The 12,306-nt window shown below is 52.8% G+C and overlaps 1 non-coding gene across 4 annotated transcripts in view; it reads right to left on the bottom strand.

Moving 5' to 3' along the window:
• Window positions 1–2,194: 2,194 nt before the first annotated feature.
• Window positions 2,195–12,306, bottom strand: part of LOC119867483 — a 44,844-nt gene continuing 34,732 nt past the window's right edge. For 3 of the 4 annotated variants that reach the window (XR_005383739.1, XR_005383738.1, XR_005383737.1), the window contains 5 exons: window positions 9,818–9,971; window positions 9,176–9,434; window positions 8,941–9,046; window positions 8,244–8,397; window positions 2,195–5,721 (listed from right to left, as the gene is read on the bottom strand). This is a non-coding gene — a transcript (double homeobox protein 4C-like). The remainder of the gene's footprint in view (window positions 5,722–8,243; window positions 8,398–8,940; window positions 9,047–9,175; window positions 9,435–9,817; window positions 9,972–12,306) is intronic. The other variant, XR_005383740.1, reaches the window with a different exon arrangement.

Genomic DNA, 12,306 nt, shown 5'->3' on the forward strand with positions numbered 1-12,306 from the left:
AACCCCAATCCTAAACCTAACGCTAACCCTAAACACTAACCCTAACCCCTAACTCTAAACACTAACCATAACCCTAACCCTCACCTTAACCCTACCGTTACCCTAATCCCTTACCCTAACCCCTAACCCTACCCTTACCCCCTAAGTCTAACATTAACACTAACTTATCCCTTACCTTATGGTTTTGAAGAGTCCCTGCTGATGTCAGCCAGGACCTGACCAATGCCTCCAGAAGCCTCCACAGCGGATCCTGAAACCCCAATTTCTGTAGGCATGTCGGGCCCTACGTCAGCCCCCATACTCATTACCACTGGTCCTGAGGATGCCAGGGCTGCTTTCAGAGTGGCCGCATCCCCACGTGCTCCCCAAGCCTCCCCAGCGAGGCAGCTCCTGTTCCTGCAGGTGGACAAGGCCCCCTGCACCTGCCAACCCCCTGGGGCAGCGCCTGCGCTCTGGCGCCCCGTGCAGGGTGTTCAGGCACCGCAGGAGGCCTGCAGGAGGTGGGGTCCTCACTGCCAGGGCCCCAGCTGCCTCCTTCCTGGCTCCAGCTGAGTCCTGGAAGCTTTGCAATGGCTCACAGACATGCGCTACAATATCCCGACTCCTCCAGAATTACTTAAGGAACAACGAATTGGAACCCATAGGATATGAAATGAAATGTGGGCAAAACTTTTACAACTTCCACCAAAAGTCACTCAACATTGTATGTAAACTTAAAACACACAGCTATCAAAACAGCAAAAAGACGACATAAAATCTATGAGACCTTGAGTGTGGTGGTGCGTTTTAACACACAACACCAGGGATCCCTGGGTGGCGCAGCGGTTTGGCGCCTGCCTTTGGCCCAGGGCGCGATCCTGGAGACCCGGGATCGAATCCCACGTCGGGCTCCTGGTGCATGGAGCCTGCTTCTCTCTCTCTCTCTCTCTCTCTCTCTGTGTGTGACTATCATAAATAAATAAAAATTAAACAAAAAACAACACCAAAGACGATCCAGAAAAGAAAAAAACATAATGTGAACTTTACAAATTTAAAACTGCTACTCTGTGAAAGACATTGCCCAGGGAACCTAGAGACCACTCACAAACTGAATATTTGTTCAAATATTTGAAAATATGTGTTCAAAACACACATCTGATATTCAAATTCTTTACTTTTTATTCAATCTACACAAAACCTCATAACAGTAAGAACACAGATAACTTAGTTAACAATGGGTGAATATCTGAGCAGACACCTGGACAAAGATGATACGCAGATAATAAGCAACCCTACAAAAGTACGCTCTACATCCTCCAGCATTAGGAAGTTCCCAATGTGAACAACAGTGAGATGGTGCTACACACCTTTTAGAAATGCTATATTTTTTCATTTTTTTATACCTTTTCTTTTTTATTATAAATTTACTTTTTATTGGTGTTCAATTTGCCAAATACAGAATAACACCCAGTGCTCATCCCGTCAAGTGCCCACCTCAGTGCCCGTCACCCAGTCACCCCCACCCCCACCACCTCCCCTTCCACCACCCCTAGTTCATTCCCCAGAGTTAGGAGTCTTTCACGTTCTGTCTCCCTTTCTGATATTTCCCACTCATTTTCTCTCCTTTCCCCTTTTATTCCCTTCCACCTTTTTTGATATTCCCCAAATGAATGAGACCATATAATGTTTGTCCTTCTCCGATTGACTTATTTTTTCAATTTTTCTTATTTGACAGAGAGTGAGCAAGCAAGTAGGGGTAGAGGTAGGCAGAGGGAGACAGAAGCAGACTCCCCCAGAGCAGGAGCCCTATGGTGGCTCCATCCCAGGACCCAGGGATCATGACCTGAGCCAAAGGCAGACACTTAAGCAACAAAGCCACACAAACGTCGGAGCAGCTGAGCCACCCAGGCGCCCCTAGAAATGTTAAACCTCCCAAAATGAGGATACTAGTTGCTGGAGGGTGGCATATGACAGGAAAGCTCCTTCATGCTGCAGATAAAAATATGGTTGCTTTGGAAGATAGTTTAACAACTTTTTCCAAGGCTAAATAAATCTCACCTGAAGTTCTGGCAGGCACACTTCTAGTATCTAGACAACTGCTTGGAAAAAACAGTTTCCACACAGTTTTTCTAGAATCTTACATTCACTCCTGGGAAAGAGTTTAGCAGTTTTGTCCAAAAAAAGTTTTGCATACAATTAACACATAATTCAGCAATAGCACTCCTGGGAATTTATTCCAGAGAAATGAAAATTTAAAAAAAAAGCATTTACACAGCCATTATACATATGAAAGCACCTCTGCAGAGATGATAAAGATTTCTCAAATGTCTTCAATGTTGATTTTTAAAAGATTTGAGAGAGCATGCAGTGAGAGGGGCAGAGGGTAAGGGAGACTCTGAAGCAGATTCCCCCTGCTGCCGGGGCCGAGCCCCACCTGAGGCTCCACACCACAACCTCAGTTCCTGAACTGAGCCATAATCAAGAGTAGATGTTTAGCTGACTGAACCACCCAGGAGCCCCTCAAATGTTCTTAAGTGCAAAATCCATGCTGTGAACCCTTGGGGGTGGGAGGACAGCTGGGACACCCAGTCTACCTAGAAGGGTGGGAGGCCAGGAGGGCCTGAAGGTGGGAACTAAGGATGTGGGAGGGTGCCTGCAACCCCTTCCCATCCGGCGTGAGACAGGACCTCCCCACGCACCCTTGGCCTTCAGGGTGCCGGGCTTAGTACTGACTGGCCCCCCGACCTACAGTGATGACACGGGACCCCATTGTGGGCGGAACTGTGCCGCCCCAGGGTTCCACTGCTGCCTGGCGCTACTCTGCATTCTCAGGCAGTGGGAGGCACTCGTGCTCTGGATCTGGCTCACAGTGCCCGAACTATCCCACTCTACCCAGTACCCCAGTGTATAAAGTGTAGGTACTCACACAGCGACAGGTCACAGGTGAGTAGAGTTTCTCCCTGCACACCTCGGTTCACTGTGGCACCTGAGGGTCCCAGTAGGGGTGCTGGCATCCTGGGTTAGGGTGAGAATGCACTGACCCCCGTGTGATGCCCATGAGGCAGCTCCTGGAGCCGTTCCACCGCTCCATGGGGTCAGAGCTGCCTCCCTGCTGCCCCAGGCCAGGGAAGGAGGCTGCTGTCAGGGCTAGGGCAGCTCATCCGAGACCCCTACTCCACTGTGAGCCCTCTTCTGTGCAGGGGAGACTCAAGCCATGACCTTTTCAGCCTGTCCTAGGTACATGACCCTGACATGTGATGACCAATCCCCCCACCCTGTGGTCCGGGGTGGACAATCTGGGCTCTCTGGGTCCTTCTGGTCTATGAGCAGGCTTGCTCTTCACATACTAGAACATGGGGGCAGCCCCGGTGGCCCAGTGGTTTAGCACGACCTTCAGTCCAGGGTGTGATCCTGGAGACCCGGGATCGAGTCCCACATCGGGCTCCCTGCATGGAACCTGCTTCTCCCTCTGCCTGTGTCTCTGCCTCTCTGTGTGTCTCTCATGATAAATAAAATCTTTAAAAAAAAAATAAAAACTAGAACATGGAGGCCCTCGTCCCCCCCACCCCGATCCTCCCTCAGGCTATTCACAAAACACTGTATACAGGGTGTGTAGTTTGTTCACACTTTTGCTGGCATAAGTTGTTAATTTTTATGAAGTCCAGTTCATTCCTTTTTCCCTTTGGTCATTGTGCTTGTCGAATCTAACAAAAACCTTCAGTGTGCCCCAAGGCCACAGGAACACTCACTGGAAGGCCCATCCACCACCATCTGGGCACCAGCCCTGAGTTGGGACACGTCACCCCAAGTATCAGGTCAGCAGTTCCCCTAACCTCCTGGGCTCCCTAGTGCTCCTAGTAAGGGGTTGGGAGAACTCTGTCCTCTGAGCATGACGGCATGTCCTAGGACACTGGCTGGGAAGGCGGACTGTAGGTGGGCGAGCTATAGACAGTCAGTGCCCGTGGTGATCCTCTAGCCCAGCATGTCCCCCTGGGAGCTATGGTGTTGTCTCCACACTCCGGTCAGACAGATGGCGACCTGCCCACAGGGAGCACACAGACACATGCGTGCTCTGAAGGTTTTCATGCGGTGTCATCCTTGGATATGTTTGGTTTGTAGCACCAGGCAAGAGGACCTAGAGACCCTGCTAGCCTTGGAAAGGGCTGGTATCATAGCCGATCACCATCAGCTGAGGCCCAGACAAGTACCATAAATGCTAGAGAACCCACTTGAGGTGGGGACCCCTCCTGCAAGGGCAGGTGAATCCCAGGAATGGATCAGAGGCAGCATGACAGGTCAGCCCAGACAAGAACCACAGCCACCAGGAACAAATGAGATGCTGGGGATGGACCCGGGCATCAGGAGCAAGTGAGGGTCCATCCTGGATCTTAGACACCAGTAGCCGATGAACCCAGGTGGGGATCACAGTCACCAGGTCCCCATGAGGCACAGGTGGTTGTATACTTAGGTATGTGGCAGCAGGTATGGCCCAAATGGTATCATAAGCAGTAACACCAATTATGTACCAGGTGAGGATCATAGCAGAGTCCAGGCAATGAGAACCAAGTGGGTGTTGTTGCCAGTAGGAGCAGGTAAGGCCAGGTGGGGATCATAGTCCTCAGGTGCTCCAGATGTCCAGATGCATAGCCAGCCAACGGAGGTGAGACCCAAACAGGGATCTGAATCTAAGCTGAGAAGTGAGGGCCCAAGCAGAGATGAAAATCAGAGGAGCAGAGCCTGATGGCTGGGGGCATCAGGCCTGGGGACAGCTGGCTGGGGGCATCAGAACCAGGTGAGGCCCAGGAGGGGATCAGAGCCAAGGATGAGCCTGGTCAGCCCAGACAAGGACCATAGTCACTAGGAACATGTGAGGCCCTAGGGACTGACCAGGGCATCAGTAGAAGTGAGGGTCCATCTTGGCTCCTGGTGATTGGTAGCCAATGAGCCCAGTTGGGGACCACGGTCACCAGGTCTAGGTGATGCTCATGTGGGGACCGGCCAACAGATCAGGTCAGGCCCAGGTGGGGATCATCTCTGGTAAAGCAGATAAGGCTGTCAGGCTGCTCCCATTGGGCAAACAGGCCCTTCTTCTCATGCCCCGCGAATCTGAGAGGGTCCTGATCTCCCTCAGGATTCCGGGGAGAGGAGATATTCTGTTCCCTCCTTTCCCCATGTCCCTGGCACAGATAGGTCCCCACCATGGGTTCTGCTCTGTTTCAGGCATTCTGAGTATAGTCTCCACGGGATCCTTGGGATGATGCTGATCTGTCACCGTGGAATGTCACAGACAATCAGCCTTCTGCACTCCTTCATCCATCTCAGGAGGGGGTTTGCATTTGTAGGAACGCCTCTCTGGAGGCTGGCTCATACCCCCTGGTCAGGACCTCGTTCCCTGGAGCCCTCTGAAGGCGATGTCTTCGCTGGGCTGGAGCTGAGAGACCCAGGAGGCAAACCAAGGAAGTGGGTAGGAAGGGAGCTTGGCCTGGAAGCCAGCCCCTGGGCACTCAGAGAAGTGGCCTCCATACCTGCTGTGGGGAGGGCCAGGTGTGTGCCTCCTGAATTGGGTTGGGGGGTGTCCTGTCCTTCAGCAAGGACTCCAGAGGTGAGGGGCTCTGGGATGATAGCCTGCTTTCTATAGGAGGATGGTCTGGTCTGGAGTGAATTGGAGAGGTGCTCCTCACTCACACCCCCAGGCCAGGGCTCCGACAGTCCTGAAGGTTTCTGCGGGGCTGCCAGTAGATGCTGGGGACAAAGCAAGGTCAGGGAGGGAGTTTGGGCAGCAGAGGAAGGGGTTGACCAAATGGTGCAGGAAGAGGGAAGAGGAGGAGGAGGAGGAGGCCACCATGGGTTGAAAACAAGGGAGGGAGAAGAGCCCAGTGGCCTTGGCCGGAGGGGAGGAGGCTGCTGGGTCGACGGCACCACAGCAACCCCATGAATGCTGGAGACTCCATTTGGGGCCAGCGGGGCTGCCCCTGGTCCTCTCAGCCCTGCTCTCTGCCCAGTGGCTGCTTGGATGGGTCAGGCGTGGGTCGTGCTCAGCAGCTCTGACAAGACAAGTGGCACATGGGCCAGAGTAGCAGAGGTGACAGCAAGAGGGGTGGAGTCAGGAGACAGCCGGGAGGACACCAAGGGTGCAGGGGGAGGCGGGCTGGAAGCTGGGAAGGCAGGGGGCCTCTGCCGAACAGTCAAGTGGGCACCTAGGCCACGCTGACAGCTCTCAGGCTGGTCCATCTCAGTGACAGGGCACCTCCTGGGGGCTCCGAAAGGGTACCGCCTAGCCTACAACCAGCAACAACCTTTCTCGGACCCCCCACAACCCTGTCCCAGCACCCCACAGGCAGCGGGCAGCCCCTGCCTTCCCTCCAAGTGCCGTGGGCTCAGACCTGGGGGACTGTGGGGCCGAGCCTGGGCCTCAGGGCTCTGTGCCTCTGCCTTCCTGGAAGAAGGACTTGCACGGCCCCAGGCCCCGAGGCCAAGGTGGGAGGCAGTCCTGGGCACTGGGCCGGTTTGGGAGTGGGTGTGGGGCCAAATGTCTACAGACCCTGTCCTCCAGGACATCCCCAGGGGTATCTCCCCAAACGCCCTGTCCCAGCGCCTCCCAGGCTGCCAGAACTCACCCCAGACCCCAAGCCGGGGTTTGGGAAGGGCTCTGTGCCTTCCTGGCTCGCTCCTCTGAGTCCCCGCAGGGTGACTGGACGAGGCAATGTGCGTCCACCTCCCAGGGTTAGAGGCTCTTCTGCTGCCCCTGTATGTCCTTTTCCAGAAACAACACCAGCAAACCTGGCGAGCCAACAAGTGGCTAACCATGCTCAGGAAATGGGGCCACTACCAGCAAGCAAGAAGGTGGGGCACCGCGTGCCCCCCAAGGGCACTCTGTCTTGAGGAAGCTGGGGGCCACCCAGAGCTGCCTCCTGCCCTGTCCGTGGGAGATTTCCCTGTCCGGGAAGAGTCTGATGCCAGAGGCAAAGCCTCCACAGGTCCAAAGTTTGAGGCATGGGGAGCGTCAGTTCAAGGCCACAAAACCCTGCTCCTTATGGATGATGAGGCCCAGCTCTAGGGAGGCCCAGCCGCTCTGTAGACACCATGCAGCTGAAGCCACAATCTTCTCGATGCCTCCCTTTCTCTGAGCTCTGAGTTGCCGCCCTGGACCTGATTCCCGACGCTGCCTTCCCTTCTGCTGCTGTGTAGTAAGTTTTCAAGGGGGTCCCGCCCGAGCTGCACATACAGGTGTGTTGCGTTTGCTGGAGATCCAGAAGGTTAAATCTCCAGGGACTGAGACTCAGCAGACGGCCTGCCCCACTTTACCCACTGTACTCCACATCCTGCGGTCTGTTTCCAGCTGTGCTCAACACCTCTTTCCCCATCTACTCTTGGGTGTGAATGTGTGGAAAACCACATCCTCTGCCTCAGAGGCTGGCCTCACTGCTATCTGGCCGGACTGCAGGCACATCTGTACTAGGCCGAGGGCAAGGTGTGGGTAGCCAGTCTTCCACATGGAGAACAGCTACGTAGCACCTGCCCTCTGTCCCCTCCTGGCTGGAGGAAAAGAGGAGCTCAGGCTAGCACCTCGAGGTTCTCCTCTGACCTCTGACGAGACGCGTCAGAGGACCGCCGAGGCATGCCACCTGAAGTGGCATGCACCAACCGAGAGTCTTTCAGAGACTCTTCCTATATCTCCCTGAAGGCTACCTTACACCTCCCATCCCAGCAAGCGCTGTGTGCAGAACTAAGGCAGAAAGCCCTGCCGTTCCCTGATGCCCAGGCGTTCCCTGACACCTCTCCCTCACCTGGATTAGGGCCTGTAATCCAGGCTGATTAGGTTATCCACACAACGTGTGTGGCTCCTAGGCAGGATCCGTTGTAGCTCCACGGTCCAGAGGACCAGGGCAGCATCATATCTGTCTCCACACACAGGACAGCAAGCCCACACACAGTAACGGCATCTTGTGGGCCTACTCAATGGATAATAGGGCTGAGCTCTTGAAGCCCTGACACTTTGGCTTCTCTGTAGAGAGGGCAACTTGGACATATTCCCTCGCTGGTCTGGTTACCATGTCTACAAGCATGTGTGTTAACCACCCATTGAGTTTGGAAATTCTTCCTTTGGACAGGTTCTCACTGGCATGGTCAACACTATGCCCCTGGTGCCTCTGCTCCACACTCCGTGGTTAACCCCCCAAGAAGTTCATGTCTCTCCGACAACATCTAAGGGCTACCGTCCCTTCCACAGCGAACAACGCCCATGACACATGGTAAAAACTCACCTGAATTCTGGCTACTGGAATGCCTGTTCTTCTGGCTGGGCTCTCCCTCATAGCAATGCCAGGAAACCGCTCCTCCTCAAAGGCTTGAAGGAAGATACTGGTTTGTGATGCAGAAATGGATGTCAGTTTTTTCCTGCCTTCCTTCGGACTCGACCTAAAGAGAAAACAGTGTTGGAGAGGAGGGCTTGAACGCCAGTAGCACAGCCAGTGTGGAGATAGAAGTGGGTGTCAGGGTATATGTGGTGGTGTGTGACAGTGTGTGAGTGCATGTGACTGTGTGTGTGTGTGTGTGTGAGAGAGAGAGAGAGAGGGAGAGAGAGAGAGTGCACTTTTCTCTCTGTTCTCTGACTTCATAGCCTCCCTTCCCTGAGGCCAAGAGCCAGAGTCTGAACCCACCCCTGGAGCCAGCCTTTGGATAACAATGGTGAGTTGATAGAAGAAGACGCCTCTGTCCTGACTAGCAGGTTCAGGACAGGAAGACGCAGATCCTTCCTGGCCCAGAAACAGCCTGCCTGCTGCCTGCCCAACAATGGCAGGTGGGGTGTCGCCATCCTCGGTCACGAGGGTGGCTGGAACATGAGAGCAGAGATGATGCCCTTCCTGAGGCTTTTGCTACTCCTCGGTAAGCACACAGAGACACATTCCTGTGTCAAGGAGTGGCTCAGGAGGGGACCCTTCTTGGATGCTGGGGAGTCACCTGGAGGCTCTTCCTGTCCACGCAGTGGCCCTTCTCCTTGGCGGATTGTGGAGCCCAGTCAGCGGCTCTGCCTTCGCTGTATCCTTCACTGGTTTTGGCACCAGACCTAAGGGGCAAAAGAAGAAGCAATGGCCAGGTAACACGGGAGGGCAGCTTAGCCCACACACATGCAGGGACTCGAGGACCCAAGACCAACTAACACCCCACTGAAAGCCAGAGCTGGCTTATTGCCTACATTGTTACATGTATTTGCATGGCCCTTTGGTGTACAAGGAAGAAGGCGTTGGTCTCCCCTGAGGAGCGTAAACTGTAGGGAAACACACAATGGATGGTGTTGGTAGAAAAGTCATTTCTTCTTTGGTCATCTGCATGGACAGATGATGGGGTTCCTGCTGCAGTCCCCTGAGGGAGCTGAGGAGACTTTGACACAAGAAGACGCTGGAAATGGGTGTCATTCTCATCACAATTGGACCCTTGCGCAGGCTTCCTCTCCCCTGGAGGCAAAAGACAAAATTGTCGTCCTGGATCGGCACCTATTTCTCTCTATGTGTCTCTTCCCCTTCCGTGTAGGAGGAGTCATGGGGTTTCATGGGGGAAAAGTGATTGGCCAGGACACAGGATCTCTGAGGACAGTCAGCCCATGGGCATGAACCCGTCGTCAGGCCTCAGGCTTTGGGCCCCAGTGTTCCCTCATCCAGTGAATGAAGGTCTCGGAAGGAACTCCAAGGGCAAGGGCTCCTAGGGCCCGCAGATTCCCATGCCATAGGTTCTGAGCTCCCCAGGTGACCATGCAGAAGGACGGGCAATGTCCTAGCCCCGTGTGTGTGTGTGTGCCTCCTCCCCCAGAGACCATGAGAGAAGTATTGGGTCTGCCAACCTGGATTCTGGACTCAGGTATGGCCAGTTCTTGGGCCAGGTGTTCTCTGGCAGCGATCCAGGGTAAGGGTTCTCCTGGAAGAATGCCTGCAGGGCCCCCTTCTGGCTTGCCATCAACTCGTGCCTCCTTCGACAAGGTCCTCGTAGAAGTGGACCTGTGTGGGGAAGAGGGCAGCCACAGGAGGAAGGCATTCAGAGGAGCATTGACTGGCGATGTGCTCTCAGCACTCCCCTTTGTGGGGTGTCGAAAATGTCCCCGTATAGGGATGATCTTCCCTTGGCCACTCATGGGCCCACCTAAGCCTGAGGGGGCTGTTCCACAGGACACAGGCAGTTCTGCATCTGCCCTTGGGAATGGGTGATCGTCAGGGATCTAGAGAAAGGGAAGCCTTGAGCTAGTTATGTGATTCCAGGCCAAGGCTTGGAGAAGACCCTGAGTGGAGATCCTGGTGGGGGTCAGGGTCGAGGAGGGGTTGGGGGAAGGGTGAAAAGCCCATTGGGAAAACCAAAGAGGACCACATGTCCACGAGGAAACATGAAGAGAATATGTGAAAACCCATGCCCTTGGTGAGTCCATTGAGGTGAAAGTTCTACAGTCGTGAACCTATCAAAGGAAGTGATCCACCTTGACCTGCTCTCTGCACCCCAAGATCCAGTTGGTGGCCTTACAGAAGCGGGACTCCTGCTGGGAATCTCGGCCCAGTCCAGGGTTCCCTCCACCGCAGCCCTATGCAAGCCCCTCTCCAGCCCCCTTGCCCAGACACCATGGGAGCTCTGCCCTCCCACAGTGTCCCACCCATCAAGGCCATCACTTCTCCTTTCCTGAAACCCAGAAAGTCCTCAGAGACCTTGGGGCATCCCAGCAAGGGCCCACATAAACAAAAAAGTAATGGACCGCGGAGGCAGACTTAGAGAACACAGTCACTTATTAAAACAATAACACTCATATCATAGGAGACTCAGAAGATGAAGAGAGAGAAAAAGGGGCACAAGTTTTATTTGAACAAATTACATAAACTTTTCTAATGTGAGGAAGGACCCAGACACTGAAACCAGGAGCACAGAGAACTCCCACTAATTTCAACAAAAGCCAACCATCGCCAAGGTACATCAGAGTCATATTCACTAAATACACATGCAAGGTTAGAATCCTGAAAGCGGTGGGGTAGTGACAGTCCTTAACCTACAAGGGAAGACAAATCCAGACAACAGATCTGCCCACACACACTTCGCAGTTCAGAAAGTAGTGGAAGGAAATATTCGATATACTGAATGGGAAAAGTATGCAGCCACGAATTCTTTATACAATAAGGCTGTCATTCAGGATAGAAAGAGGGATTAAGAGTTTCTCAGGCAGGCAACAAATAAAGGAGTTCATGACCACTAAACCAGTCTGGCAAGAAATTTTTAAGGGGGACTCCTCTAGTGAGGAAAAAAAAAAAAAAGACACCAAAAACAACAAAGACTAGAAAGGACCAGAGAACTTCACCAGAAACACCGACTCTACTGGTAACACCAAGGCACTCAATTCATAACTTTCAAAAATCACTCTGAATGTAGATGGACTAAAAGCCCCAATCAAATGATATAAGGTATCAGAGCGGATTAAAAAACAAATACGGGATGTCTGGGTGGTTCAGAAATTGAGTGTCTTTATTTTTTTCATAATAAATTTATTTTTATTGGTATTCAATTTGCCAACACACAGAATAACACCTAGTGCTCATCCCGTCAAGTGCCCCCCTCAGTGCTCGCCACCCAGTCAACCCCACCCCCCGCCTTTCTCCCCTTCCACCACCCCTAGTTTGTTTCCTAGAGTTAGGAGTCTTCCATGTACTGGAGGGTATTATGCTGAGTGAAATAAGTCAATCGGAGAAGGACAAATATTATACGGTCTCATTCATTTGGGGAATGAGACCAAATAACAGTGAAAGGAATAGAGGGGAAGGGAGAAGAAATGGGACAGAAATATCAGAAAGGGAGACAGAACATGGAGTGTCTGCCTATAGTTCAGGGCATGATGCCAGTGTCAGGGACCTAGTCCCACATCGGGCTCCTTTTGTGGAACCTGCTTCTCCATCTGCCTATGTCTCTGCCTCTCTCTCTCTCTCTCTCTCTCTCCCAGGAATAAATAAATAAAATATTTTAAAAATCCATCAATATGCTGCCTACAAGTGCCTAACTTTATTTTTATTCTTAATAATAAATTTATTTTTTATTGGTGTTCAATTTGCCAACATACAAAATAACACCCAGTGCTCATCCCGTCAAGTGCCCCCCTCAGTGCCCGCCACCCATTCACCCCCACTCCCTGCCCTCCTCCCCTTCCACCACCCCTAGTTCGTTTCTCAGAGTTAGGAGTCTTTATGTTCTGTCTCCCTTTCTGAAGGGAAGGGAGAAGAAATGGGTAGGAAATTTTACTTTTTAAAAAAATGTTACTCATTTTACAGAGAGTGAGCAAGGAAGTAGGGGTAGAGGTAGGCAGAGGGA

This window comes from Canis lupus, chromosome 34 (genome assembly GCF_011100685.1).
Source record: "Canis lupus familiaris isolate Mischka breed German Shepherd chromosome 34, alternate assembly UU_Cfam_GSD_1.0, whole genome shotgun sequence".
Lineage (NCBI taxonomy): Eukaryota > Metazoa > Chordata > Mammalia > Carnivora > Canidae > Canis > Canis lupus.